General features: G+C 32.2%; 1 pseudogene across 5 annotated transcripts; it reads left to right on the top strand.

Annotated features, from left to right (window-relative positions):
• Positions 1–263: 263 nt before the first annotated feature.
• LOC144559762 (uncharacterized protein At5g64816 pseudogene) lies at positions 264–2,813 on the top strand (annotated as a pseudogene). Of its 5 annotated transcripts, none has more exons than XR_013513233.1 (2): positions 264–432; positions 2,100–2,813. The product of XR_013513233.1 is annotated as an uncharacterized protein At5g64816 pseudogene, transcript variant X1 (transcript). The 5 variants fall into 5 exon arrangements; XR_013513234.1 differs by lacking the exon at positions 264–432 and adding an exon at positions 1,191–1,545; XR_013513237.1 differs by lacking the exon at positions 264–432 and adding an exon at positions 1,203–1,330.
• The last annotated feature ends 11,129 nt before the right edge of the window (positions 2,814–13,942 follow it).

The following is a 13,942-nucleotide window of genomic DNA, read 5'->3' as shown; positions in this document are numbered from 1 at the left end:
TGGATTATGGTAAAAAATGGTTCAACTTTCTCATTTATTCTTTCTCTATTCAATGGAGTGCCAATCCAGCCCTTGTTAAAGAAAAGAGGCTACGGGAGTAAATAGTTGACTACTTGAATTTACGTTAAAACGGACGACTCTGATCTCATTCTACACGGACAGGTATTGCACTGGATCTGAATTCAGAATCTTCACGTATTGCTCATTAACAGATTTTAAACACTAAAATAGACCGGACGCTTCCAGTGATAATGGGCCTCGCCAAAATCGGGTAAATTCGTCCGGCGTGTGTTCCCTTTTCGTTCCATTCCTTGCTCAACAAAACGGAGTAGGTCTTTGACACTAGATGTGAGTCGCGCACATCGCCTCGCAAGCGAAAGGAGACGGAGCCCGTGCCTTAAACCCTAGATATTCTTGATCACCAAACAGAAGGTATTTTCCGAATAAACAAACTGTGGAGCTAATATTTTAAAATAATTTCTTTGTTCCCTGAAACTATAATTGTTAAGGTCGACCTTGATTTCGATTGTTATTTGCAGTGAGTTTAATGAAAGTGATTATAGCATTTTACTGGCGATGTCCATCGAGCACTATTTTTGTAGAAAACTGTGACCTTTGGTTTCATGTTATCTTTTGAAACTCTTGATTGGAAAGAGCTGTTTTACTTTTCTCCTATTGAGGTATCTGCTCATTTTTTGTTCATGTTGACTATGATCTGACAATACCCGGGGTAAGAAAATTTGTGCTTGTATAGGCTCTCCTTCTCTCCCTGGACAATTGGACGTATCATTTGTAATCCTTTTATTTTTAAACTCTCTGGAAATTATTATGAATAGTTAACTAAACTTTATCTTAATTTTCACTATTACACAGAACTCCAAACTTGGGCTGTGTATAGTTGAGTTAATACCAGAACTTAGATCTACAGCATTTGTGGTATGACCCCAAGGTCATGAGTGTATACCATGGTGGTTATTTTGGAAGATGATTTTGAATGGGGCCTATTTTGTCTCAAAACAGGCATGGAAGTGCTATTTTGTAGATTTACCCCTTACAATTTTGAAGTTAACCGGCCTTTCAAGTCTATATTATTTAGGTGTTTGTTACATCGTTTTGTTTGCCTTACAAGCATGTAGAAAACTAAGTAATGTGAATTGTTCTTCCTATTATAGTCTCATGGACAATAAACTGGATTGTGAAGAAGAGTTTGTATTTCCTGATTTAGATGGCTGCATCTTTTCTGACATACCTTCAAATGTCCCATATGTACTCTCCGGGTTGGATACTCTATCTCCAACCTTAGTAATTGGCGACTGCCTAAAGCTGATTGGTGAGTACCAAGAGACTGTTGGGGTGTACTATTTCTTCTCTGAAACCAAATCCAGCAATTTTAACAAATTCTCAAAGCAAGTAAAACCCCTTGAGAGCCTCTGAAAAGTATTCAAATTCAGGGTTTTGAGCGAGGATCAATGCAAAGTTGAGCTTACTGGCAATTGATAATTTCTTCCTAGGTGCAATTTGGGGAAGGTGGGATCTGCATACATGGTATTTATTTACTGGGGCAAGTGAGATATTTCTTGTTTCTAGGGGTAATACATGAAATTTTCATATTTTGAAAGGCATGTTTTTAGAAGAAATCTCCTTGTAATTTGATTCTTTGGGTGACACATTGTGGTTCTGTTTTTTATTTTTTGTTCTCATGGACATATTGTTTAGTTACATTTTATTTTATGATGTTGTTTGTTTTATTTCAACATCATTCCAGTTCCATTTTGGCAGAATGCCACCTCTGTACTTGTTCCTGCTTAATTCACAATGTACTAGTTTGTTTTGTTTTAACTTAACTGTAAATATTCAATTCAGCATTTCTCGAAATTCCTACCTCTTTCAGGTGCATGCGTATTACAATTTTAAATTGCACTGCTGTTTTGATCTCTGCAAAATATGAAACTTCAATGTCCAACTGAAGGATATCCCTCTTGGCAGCACTGGTACAAATGGGATAAGTATTGTAGTTCCTAATTGAATTAATTGCACCTGTTCTTCTTGTTATAGGTGAACTCCCAGCTTTGATAATATAGACTCATACCTTTTACCAGGTAATAATTTTCACCAAGACAACTCTTGCCACTCCCTACTTGTGAAATGGTGGCCATCTGGTGGCCTGTACTTGCAGCTGCTGTACCTGCAGTACTTGCCGGCCAAGCAATTATTGGAAAGATAAGGGGAGATGAAGAAAGTCGCCTGAAAGCTGCAAGAGGCCGTGGAAACAACTCTGATGAGGTTTTTGTGTGTGAGCGGGTCTGCACCTCCAAGCGAATGCTGAAGAAGGTTGGGGCCTTATCCAAGGACCCAATGCCTGATACCTGTGTGACTGTCTGTGGTGTTTCTGAGCTGGATGCATGTGCTGACGCATGTGCACGGACAGTGTGCGTGAATCAGTACCAAGTACCCAACTGGAATGATACTTGTTTGAAACGCTGCCAGAGTGAGTGTCTAAAGCTCTTTTCCTCTTCAGAATAGGATGTTAGAAGTCATTTTTTGTTTTAATTGTTGTGTAGTTCTCTTTTCCAAAGGACCTTTTTTTAATAAACATTTTCAAAGGATATTGGTATTCATCTTTTGAATTGTGGTTATGAAAAGAATTGTTGGTTTAACTAAGGTTTAGAGTAGTTAGTGGTGTTTTGTAATCCTTGTGTCGTCATTATGCTTTCATGAGATGTAACACAGCAAGTTTTGCTGCTTACCAATGCAATTCTCAGATTCATACGTCTCATAACAAATCACCTCAATAAATTTAAGTTATATTGGTTTGTTCTTGTGTCTAGTTGGTCTGAATGTCCATAAACCTACTTGGCGGTTTCCTATGATGACACAACATGTAAATAATAAACAGTATATCATTTTTTTATGATGTAGAAAACAAACATATAATCTGATCTGTGTTCATAAGGATGTTGAGCTGAGTCTGACACATTTGATATAATCTATAAATGTTTTAATTGTGTGCATTAGTCAGCGGTATATTCACATGTAAGTTGTTTTAAGGCAATATAATCTGAATATATTGAGCCAACAATTACCATGTCATTTTTTTGTAACCACCGCAGCAACAAACCGATGACTCATCCGTTCCCAGCCTGGTTTCAACTTGAAGATGCAGTTCTCTGCATATATCATATTGAAGCTCAAGGCTATCTGCTGATTGTACAAAAAATTTAATTGTTGTAGGAAGGTTGCGGCGGAAGCATTTAAAGAATAATTTCATCAAACATATTGTGAGCATACATCAACATCCATTCAAATGAAGAAATATGAAAAACACACAAGAACTAACCACAACAAGCAATAAGCACAAGGAAATAAAAAAGAAACAAGATTTTACGTGAAAACTTTTTACAAAGAAAAAATTACCGAAGCACGACACAAAATCACTACTTCTTTCCACGCTCTCTTTATAATTTCATGCACTATTTTAAAATTCCCTAGTGTATTTTTGTTAATTCGTACTAAAGAGCAGAATTCTAGAAAAAAAAAAAAAAAAAAGATATCTTGAAGAGAGATATCTTGAAGAGAACACTTCACTTTACAAAGAGATGACTTACAGCTAGTATTTTTCTTTTTGCATCATTCATGCTCGTAGGCTCACAAACACTTCCATCAGCCAATTTACCCTGCTTATCCCTTCCTATACATGTATTTTTGAAAGATAATTCTAATCGCAAAACATAGGAAAAGTGTATCCTGTGAAATCCCAGCCTAGTAAACTGTCTTCTACTGGAATGAAAATCAGTGGAAGTTCAACCTGACAGCCTTTATCAGAGTTTCCAAAAAAAAAAAAAAAATTCAGTGGAAGTTCAATAGAAGCAAAACCGCTTCAAGTTCCATTCGGAACTTCTCCGTGAAAACACAAAATAGGCTGCGGCCCAATACTTTTTGTCTTCACCGGATCAACATTAATTGTCTTTCTCAGAGATGGAAAAATAAAGGGGTAAATTTTCTAGATACTTTTAGAAGACTTCTTTAATTTTTTATTAATTACTCTAGTACTCTTTGTTATCTATATATATATATATATATCTCAACTCTAATTTTTCTTTTCTATTTATTCTTAATAACTCACAATTAAATATTATCTAATTTATTTTCGGGTCGATGTTTTGTTGGATGATCGTATCGATGTGTTTAATTGGATTTGCTTTCCCAGTGACGAACCGGGCTTAGTGATTGTTGCATGAATTCCATCTTCTAATTGAGTAATTGTGTCATTGTCTACATAAAAATGGATAGAAGAGGGTGTTGGAATTAATTTCAATTAATTACAACATATGTGAGCTTATATGTAATATAAATATATATTGAATAATAGACTGTCAAAATTAGACCCGTTATGAAGTGATCAAATTAAGTATTATTTATCGGGTTCAATACGTATCATGAGAAGTGAGGTCTTTGATTTGTAGAATGCGTATTAATAACTTTTATGATTTAGTGATGGTCTAAATTATATAAAGTTTGGTAATAATACAATTATGCTATTGGTATCTGGGAAATACAATCAAATATGGTAATGTTCTATAAAATAAAGAAATACCCAATAAGGAAAGTTCTTAATTCAAACCCGCTACAGATCCAATAAGAAAAATAAGATTGATTGATTGATTGATTAATTAATTAATTAATTATAATTAATTAAAACTAAAGGCTAAAGGCGACTATTGAATGATCTATATCCTGTTTAATAAAAGGAGGCACCTATTGAAAGAGGCGCTAATTGATCTGTATCATTTCATATATATATCAGGATATATACTTCTATAGATTAATTGATCTTATCTCTCTAAAAGATATACAGAAAAACATAATACGGAAAATTGAGAACTTAAATCGGATGTTTTTTCTTGTACGGAAAAGAATGTTGCCGCTGCCGTCTCTTTCGCTCTCTCTATCAGACTTGAGAGAGATTATTTGAAATTCTAAGAGTTTTCGGTGATTAACAGTGATTATGCATCTCTGGAAGATCATGCCTATAGACCAAGATAACCTTAAATTTCATATTAGAGTTTACTAAATGATCATGACATATCTAGAGTTTATATATGCAGTATGGTTCTGCATAAAATAAATCCAACAAAGGGCCGTTTGTGTTTATCATCTTACAAACGGATCATATTGCTAAGCAGTATGGCGTAGTCAGGATTTGTATTACGTAAAAAAATATATAATTATTTTATTTTATTCTTTATTAAATATTATTTTTAATTTTTATTGGAAGCGGACTTGTAAATTGACTGCAAAATCGGAATCGGAAGAATTGATAGAATTTGGCTAAATTAGATGAGAAACTCGATTTTTTTCAAAAAATTATATCAAGATAAAAGGTTAATGTAAACTATTTTTTTAGAGAATAATGTAAAATATTAAAATATTAAATTTTACTTTGAAATATAGTTCATAAGATTTTGAAGTTGAACTCATATTCAAAGAGTTGAACCTCAAAAAATATGTTTTATATTAAATTCGATTTATTTCTTTGTGAGAGAATATGACTCGTTTCTTTGAGAAAAAGAAAAAGAAAAAGAGATTTATTGTCTGTCAGATTTTCTTTCCATCTTCCTTTTGTTCTATTTTGAAATAACTTGATAAAAAACTGAGACAAATTTGTTACGACTCGCTCGATTTCACCAAGAAATAAGAGCATTCATTGACTGATTGACAAATACTTAGCATAAATGGGACAAATACTTAGCATAAATGGCGGTTGAAATCGATTTCACCAAGAATTCAAACCGTTCAAACCGATCTAATTCATTAGTTGTGTATTTACGTGCAAAATTTATAACTTTTCGAATTTATTTAGTATTAAGTTAAGTGGTTAAATGTGTGAGTTTTTAAGTTAATTTTAATACATTAATTTTTCAATATTTTTACTGCTTGATTTGATACTAAAATAACTCAAAAATATAAAAAATTTGTATGTAAACGCATTACTCATAATATAAATCGGTTTGAACGGTTTGAATTAGTCGTTCGAAGCCGATTTGATAGGTTTTAGAGTTGATGTTATATAGGCTGAAATGACACTAATGTTATACTAGCCAAACTCAATATTATGTATTTATGTGTTAATTATTAACCTACATATGGTGATACGATCCGATCCGATTCGTTGCTTATCATATCGCTCAGACGCACGAGAATCTCATTTCTCCTGGAAGCAAATCTGCTCATTTTCTTTTTCTATTCTCCAATCCGAACTGTTCAAAATCGATCAAACAGTTTCAATTACCTTTTTCTTTTATATCAATATAATCTATTAAAATGAATCAGATATAATTGAAGCCGTTTGATCGATTTTGAACCGTTTAAATTGGAGAACAGAAAGGTCCTTTTCACAAGAAAAAAAGCAGATTTGCTTCCCATTTCTCCTCACAAGGTTCATCTGATGGAGAGATGTACAAAAGATATGACCATTGATCGCCTCTGCGTTCAGTGAATCTTAGTAATTTTCTAAGAATGAAGAGAAAATAGATTATTTTTCAGAATTGAAAAAAGAAAATTGATTATTTTCTTCAAAAAATAATAGATACACTTTAATGATGATTCTAACAGTTTTTGAACAAATACGTGGTGAAGATGGAGTTTAACATCTAAAAACACCGAAACTACACAGTTAGTACGGTTCCAAAAACTTGCATCCGGCAATACCACATCATCATTGATGTGGTTTCATCTATTGTTCAAAGAAAATTTTAATTAATCATTCACTCTCTGAAAGAAATTACATTTTTTTATTTCTTAAAAAACCGTAAAAATACCTCCTCATATCACAATCTAGTAGCAAATAACAATGATGATGATGATGATTTTTTTTAATAGTTATTAATGAGGTTATTATAAATATTAATGTGGTACTGTCTGGATGAACGAACAAAGTGTGTGTTTTAGGACTTGTTCGGCTGACGGAGGAGAATGGATATAGAAATGAGATTACAAAATTTTTGAACTGATTTTTATTGTTCACACATGTTAACAGTCAAATCTGAACAGGCCGTTAAACTGTAAGGTGGGCCCCGCTAGTCGGTGTTTTGGTTTACTACAAAATGTGCCCCTAGTGCAAGTAAAAAAATATCGATGATCATTTGGTGAGGTACGGACGATCTTAGAGGATCGCCTTTTTCTTTTTAAAATAAAGGAGTGATTCTGCGCTAATGTCGAGAAACTTCCAACTCCGGATCTCGTGTGGCGTAATGTTTTTTCCGGGTTTATCGCCAAGCGTATGATTGTGTGGATTTAAGGATGCATGGAAATATAGTTCATATATACCATAAAAACGAAAAACAATTTCAATTTTAAAAATCGAACATTTAAATTAATACTAAATTATACTTATTTAAAAACATATAAGTTACTACATTGGGGTCTTAGATGACAAATTCACAGCACAAATGTTAAAATATTTTCTTCTATGAAAAAAATTATGATTTTAGGATGATTAAATATAAGTTAGATTCAATGCATAAACAAATAATAGTAATAGAAAGCCCAAGAAAACGTAAAGTCTTGCTGGATATAGTTAAGGGCAAAGCCAGATTTTCAAGTTATGAGAGTTAAATGTGAATGAGAATTAATCATATAAAATTTTCTTTGTTGTGAATAAAAGTTATTTTACACTAATTGTACTATTTTATTACAAATTATATAGAAAATAAGTTGCAAATTAAAATTTTTGGAAAAAAAAAATGGAGATCAATTGACCCCCATTCTTCTACTGTATATTTGCCCCTGGATATATTAGCTGATCTGCTAAAATTAGAAAGAAAATAATATAATTAATTTTAAATTCATCAAAATTGATTGTTTTATGTAATTGTTACATAAAAAATTAAGAAATAAAAATAGGATTAAAAAAATGAAAATGATACATAATTGTTATACTCCTCCATTACAAAAGGTTAATACTTATTTCAAAAAAAAAATAGGCGTATAAATTATAAATGATAATATTTAAACATGATATTTTTTTTTTGTTACTTTCGTAGAAACTGGGAAATCATAAGGGGAAACGAACTCTCGACATTTGAATAACCAATAATTCTAAAAAAAATTTCCTAGCCAACTGTGCTGCCTCTCGAAAAAAAAATGTACTTAAAAAGACCCTTTCAATGATAAAGAGAGTAATCAATAATTAATGCCTTCGAAGTAGAAAATTAATTAGCATTCAAAATTTGCGGGGAAAGAGTGATCGTAAGGATACGAATAAGCAAAGAATCAAATTGTCCTTTAAAACATTTAGTTTTGGATTAGTTACATAATTAAAATTCCAATACTATTTATTACTCTAGTTTATCATGTTGGACTTCATAAGGAAATAAATAAACCGAATTCATAATGTTTATAGTAACTCAAATGTTGAGTTTATATATAACAAATTCAGGCCATTTGAATATGTATTGGCATGAATATTAAAAAGATCTCGTGCATTATAGACATGTTTGAGTCGGATTGGTTCATATTCTGATCGAACTATCGAGATAAATCCAAAATACGAGATAATACATAGGATACCGAATCGGAGGGCCAACAAAATTCTGTATAAACAAGCTATTAAAATATAACTTGTTAAAAAAAGTCCGAAGAGAAAGCAATGTTCCCGTGAAGAAGTAACTCAAACCTTAGTTTATTGCATATATTCTCGTGAAGAAACAACTCCAACTACATGAGTCTGTTGCTTGTTCTTTTTTTTTTGTCTTGCCATGGCAACTTTATGCAAAAGAAAAAGATCACCGAAAATTCTAGGAATTTTATCATTATTTGTTCAGATTATTTTAGTGGTCTTTTGGGTGATTGAAAGCTTTTTATGGTTCCAAAATATTGCTCCATAAAAAAGTTTGATGAAGAGTTCGCCAAGAAAATATTAAATTATACAATTTGAAGGGAAGACAAGGTCAGAGGAGAATAGGGCTGTCAATGGCACCCTTTTATCTGTTTATCCGATCTGTACTGTATTAGTCTATTAGATAAGACAGGTACAAGTAAGATTTTTTTTTTTAAATTTAAAAAGTATGGATATAGGTAAATATATATTTTTTTATTTAAACAGGTAAGGGTACGGATAAAGTCTATTTCGTATCCGTTTTCCAATCTTGTGTGTGTGTGTGTGTGTGTGTGTATCGAGGTTGGCTACTCTACTTACATAAACATATAAGGGTATATGCTTATAAGTCATTTTTTCGTTTTCAAAATCCAAAAAGTCGATGTGAACCGTTAGATGTGATCTCTATATTGAAATGTGCTTGGAGACCAAATTTTATATTTTTCTGAATTTTTTTACTATTTATTAAGCCACTTTGAAAATCGCTAATCCAACGGTGGCTTCTGATTTACTATTTTGTTAAGCCACCGTTGGACCAACGATTTTCAAATTGGCTTAATAAATAGTAAAAAAATTCAGAAAAATATAAAATTTGGTCTCCAAGCACATTTCAATAAGAGATCACTTCTAATGTTCAGATCGACTTTTTGGATTTTGAAAACGAAAAAATGACTTATAAGCATATACCCTCATATGCTCATGTAAGTAGAGTAGCCAACCTCTATATATATATCTACACACACACACACACACACAGAGTGGGGCTATGGACCTATGGTGCATTGCAATGTATATATCCTCTTGACATTGGATTGTAAACCATTGGATTTGAAGTTTAAATAGTCGATCTTAAGGGCACAACATGTTCTCCATATCAAAATGTGCTTGGAGACCAAATTTTATTTTTTTGGAAGTTTTTACTATTTTTTTTTTTAGAATTTTTGAAAATCGATGTTTTTCAGAAATTTCTGGACCATAGAAAAATAGTGATTTTAAAAAATTCTTAAAAAATAGCAAATAATTTCCAAAAAAGTAAAATTTGATCTCAAAATATATTTTAATATGGATATCAAATTGAACAGTTTGGATCAGTTGTTTTGGGATCAACTGTTTGGACTTTGAATACTTTAAAAATGTAAGGTGCAATTCAGTGTCACCAAAAAAGGTTGTAAGTAGATCCCTCCTTTATATAAGCATTGAAAATAGTACTTTAATTAATATACTTGTGCTTAGCATGATCATTATTTTTTTCAACAAAAGTACTGTACATGTGTAAAATTTTAATGTATTATTTAATAAATAATTATTATATTAGTATTACCCATTATTTATCTGCTACCGTTTCGTTATTCGACAATCGTAACGGATAAGGATAGGGTATGTGGTTAAGATAATTTGTAGCGAATAAGAATAAGGTACGGATAAGGACAATTTGTAACGGGTACAGGTATGAAAATACTTTCACATGATCCTTATCGTACCCGTTGACACCCCTAAAGGAGAATAAGCGGCATTAAGCTGGTGTATTTGGGTATCAAGGAATAGCAGGATTAGTTGGGTTAGCGACTATTCCATGTTTAGGTGAAAAATAGTTATTCTCAACACTTGAGTTAGCTCGAATTAGCTGTTATTCTGCTAATTCATTAGTGGCTATTCCGAATTCTAAATTAGCACGCTATTCTCAGCAATTTCACTCTCAATCCAAACACACTCTTTATGTCATCAATATATATATATATATAGGATTTGGCTAATATGCTATGGGTAGCTAAGAGGCCTCCCGTGCTACGGCTCAATATTCGACTTTTCAAAATCCTAACGGTCGATCCGAACCGTTCATCTTATTCTCCATATTAATATGTGTTTGGAGACCAAATTTTACATTTTTTGAAAATTTTTTACTATTTTTTTAGATTTATTGAATATCGCTGTTTTTTATGGTCCAGATTTGTCTGAAAAACAACGATTTTCAATAAATCTAAAAAAATAGTAAAAAATTTCCAAAAAATGTAAATTTTGGTCTCCAAGCACATATTAATATGGAGAATAAGATGAACGGTTCGGATCGACCGTTAGAATTTTGAAAAGTCGAATATTGAGCCATAGCAAGGGAGGCCTCTTAGCTACCCATAGCACCGTAGCTAAGTCCTATATATATATATATAGAGAGAGAGAGAGATTTGAAAAGTCGAATATTGAGCCATAGCAAGGGAGGCCTCTTAGCTACCCATAGCACCGTAGCTAAGTCCTATATATATATATAGAGAGAGAGAGAGAGAGAGATGGGCTATGGTGCATTGCAATGCATGAACCCCCTTATGCATTGCACTGTAATCACGGATTTAAAGTCCAAACGACCGATCCGAACCGTTAGATGTTTAATCCATATAGAAATGTGCTTGGAGACCAAATTTTACATTTTTTGGAATTTTTTTTACTATTTATTAAGCATTTTTGAAAATTGCTGTTTTGCTGTGAACAGTAAAAAACAGTAAAATTTTCTGGACCATCAGATCAGCGACTTTCAAAATTGCTTAATAAATAGTAAAAAAAATTCCAAAAAATGTAAAATTTGGTTCCCAAGCACATATTAATATTAAGAACAAGATGAACGGTTCGGATTGGTCGTTTGGACTTTAAATCCATGATTTAGAGTGCAATGCATAAAAGGGTTCATGCATTGCAATGCACCATAGCCCATCTCTCTCTCTCTCTATATATATATATATTTAATTTGAACAACGTCTCCTAAATTGAGAAGAGCAAAGATAGTTTTAATGGCTCGTATAGTTTCATAGGTTGAAGGATTTGTATTGTAAATACTTATTTTACAAATTAAATAAAACTCATGTTAACTTATGCGAATTGAAAATTTAACTTTAAAAGTAACTCTCTAACAAATTAGATAGTACATGTTCGGCTCAAGAGGTTTGAGCCTTCTTGACACTTCTTAAACTCTTAATTTACGTTAATTTTTTCGAACAATTATTTAAAAAAAATAATATATATATATATATATATATATATATATATAGAGGAATTGGCTAATATGCTATGGGTAGCTAAGAGGCCTCTCGTGCTACGGCTCAATATTCGACTTTTCAAAATCCTAATGGTCGATCCGAACTGTTCATCTTGTTCTCCATATTAATATGTGTTTGGAGACCAAATTTTACATTTTTTGGAAATTTTTTACTATTTTTTTAGATTTATTGAATATCGCTGTTTTTTATGGTCCAGATTTGTCTGAAAAACAGCGATTTTCAATAAATCTAAAAAAATAGTAAAAATTTTTCAAAAAATGTAAAATTTGGTCTCCAAGCACATATTAATATGGAGAACAAGATGAACGGTTCGGATCGACCATTAGAATTTTGAAAAGTCGAATATTGAGCCGTAGCACGGGAGGCCTCTTAGCTACCCATAGCACAGTAGCCAAGTCCTATATACATATATATATATAGAGTTAGGCTGGGGTGCTATGGATAGCATAGTGGCCTCTATGCTACGGCTCAATATTCGAGTTTTCAAAATCCAAACGGTCGATCCGAACCGTTCATCTTATTCTCCATATTAATATCTGCTTGGAGACCAAATTTTATAATTTTCTGAATTTTTTTAATATTTATTAAGCCACTTTGAAAATCGCTAATCCAACGGTTTTACTGTTTTGTGCAGCCACCGTTGGATCAACAATTTTGTAAAATACTTAATAAATAGTAAAAAAATTCAGAAAAATATAAAATTTAGTCTCCAAGCAGATATTAATATGGAGAATAAGATGAACGGTTCGGATCGACCGTTTGGATTTTGAAAACTCGAATATTGAGCCGTAGCATAGAGGCCACTATGCTATCCATAGCACCCCAACCTAACTCTATATATATATATATATATTAACACATAATGCTAATTTGGAATCTCTCCTTAGCGTCTTGGCCTCAAGACTTCTTTAAGAACCAAAAAGTACATTTTTTTTCCCAAATTATAAACCCAACAACAAATCTTCTAAGGTTCTTTACATTTCTTTTTCATTTTTCTGTTTCCTTCTTCATGAGAGAGAACACTTCCCTAGGTACGGGTAAGAAAAGAAAATATTCTCTTCAACGAACATTTCTTCTGAACTTGAAATCACACAATTATTTTCGTCGAGACGCTCCATTGACACTCGCTTTGATAGATATTCCTTTATTTCATTGATATCTCTCTTGATAGTAATGTATAGAGTTTATATTATTTTGAAAATTAATGATTATTTCTATCTTTATAAATGACAAATTGATATTTACATATGTGTGGACAAGTTAATCAACGATAATTCTAGATACAAACTAATATTTTACATCCTACGTACAGTCAGGGGCAGACCCATGTGGAACTAGAGGGGGGCAGGCGCCCCCCCTGGATTTTGAGTTTTAGTGGTGATTTGTCGATTTCGATCGACTCTGCCTCTCTTTGAAAATTTTTTTGCCTCTCTCTGGATGTTTAATTTCTAATTCGGGTTAAATATAGGGTTAAAATAAAAATAATTTTCTTAAATTATGATTGGTAATTAGAATTATAAGTTAGACAATCAGAAATTACAAGTCAGATTATTAGAAAATATAAGTCAAAGTATTATTTTTTATTAAGTATCCAATTAGTTAATGGATTTAAACCCGATTAGCTATTTAAATCCAATTCGATAATTTTTTGCCCCCCCCCCCTTGACGAGAATCCTGAATCAACTCCTACGTACAGTATATATTTTTGTTTACATTAAAACTTCTTTCTTAATTTTATCTTCCCACCGAACGCTTAGCTCTTCAGTAAGCATAAAATTTTGGGAAAATTTCTAGTGTGTCCATACAAACTTCTAAAATAGCCAATTTGTCCATCAAAATACCATAATATCCAATATCTCTTTTTCTAATGCGCGTCGCCTAAGAGCTTTAGGTTTTCTAATGCAACCGTGGCGAAGCCGAATCAGTGTTTTGTGTTTTTTTAGAAAATATTCAGAGAAAGAATACGAGGACAAGAACTGAGATGGGTGACACCATTCAGAGAGGAGGCAGAGACAAAAAAATA

Source organism: Carex rostrata, chromosome 9 (assembly GCF_964058835.1).
Source record: "Carex rostrata chromosome 9, lpCarRost1.2, whole genome shotgun sequence".
NCBI classification, from domain to species: domain Eukaryota; kingdom Viridiplantae; phylum Streptophyta; class Magnoliopsida; order Poales; family Cyperaceae; genus Carex; species Carex rostrata.
This window is presented reverse-complemented; position numbering and strand designations above follow the sequence as displayed.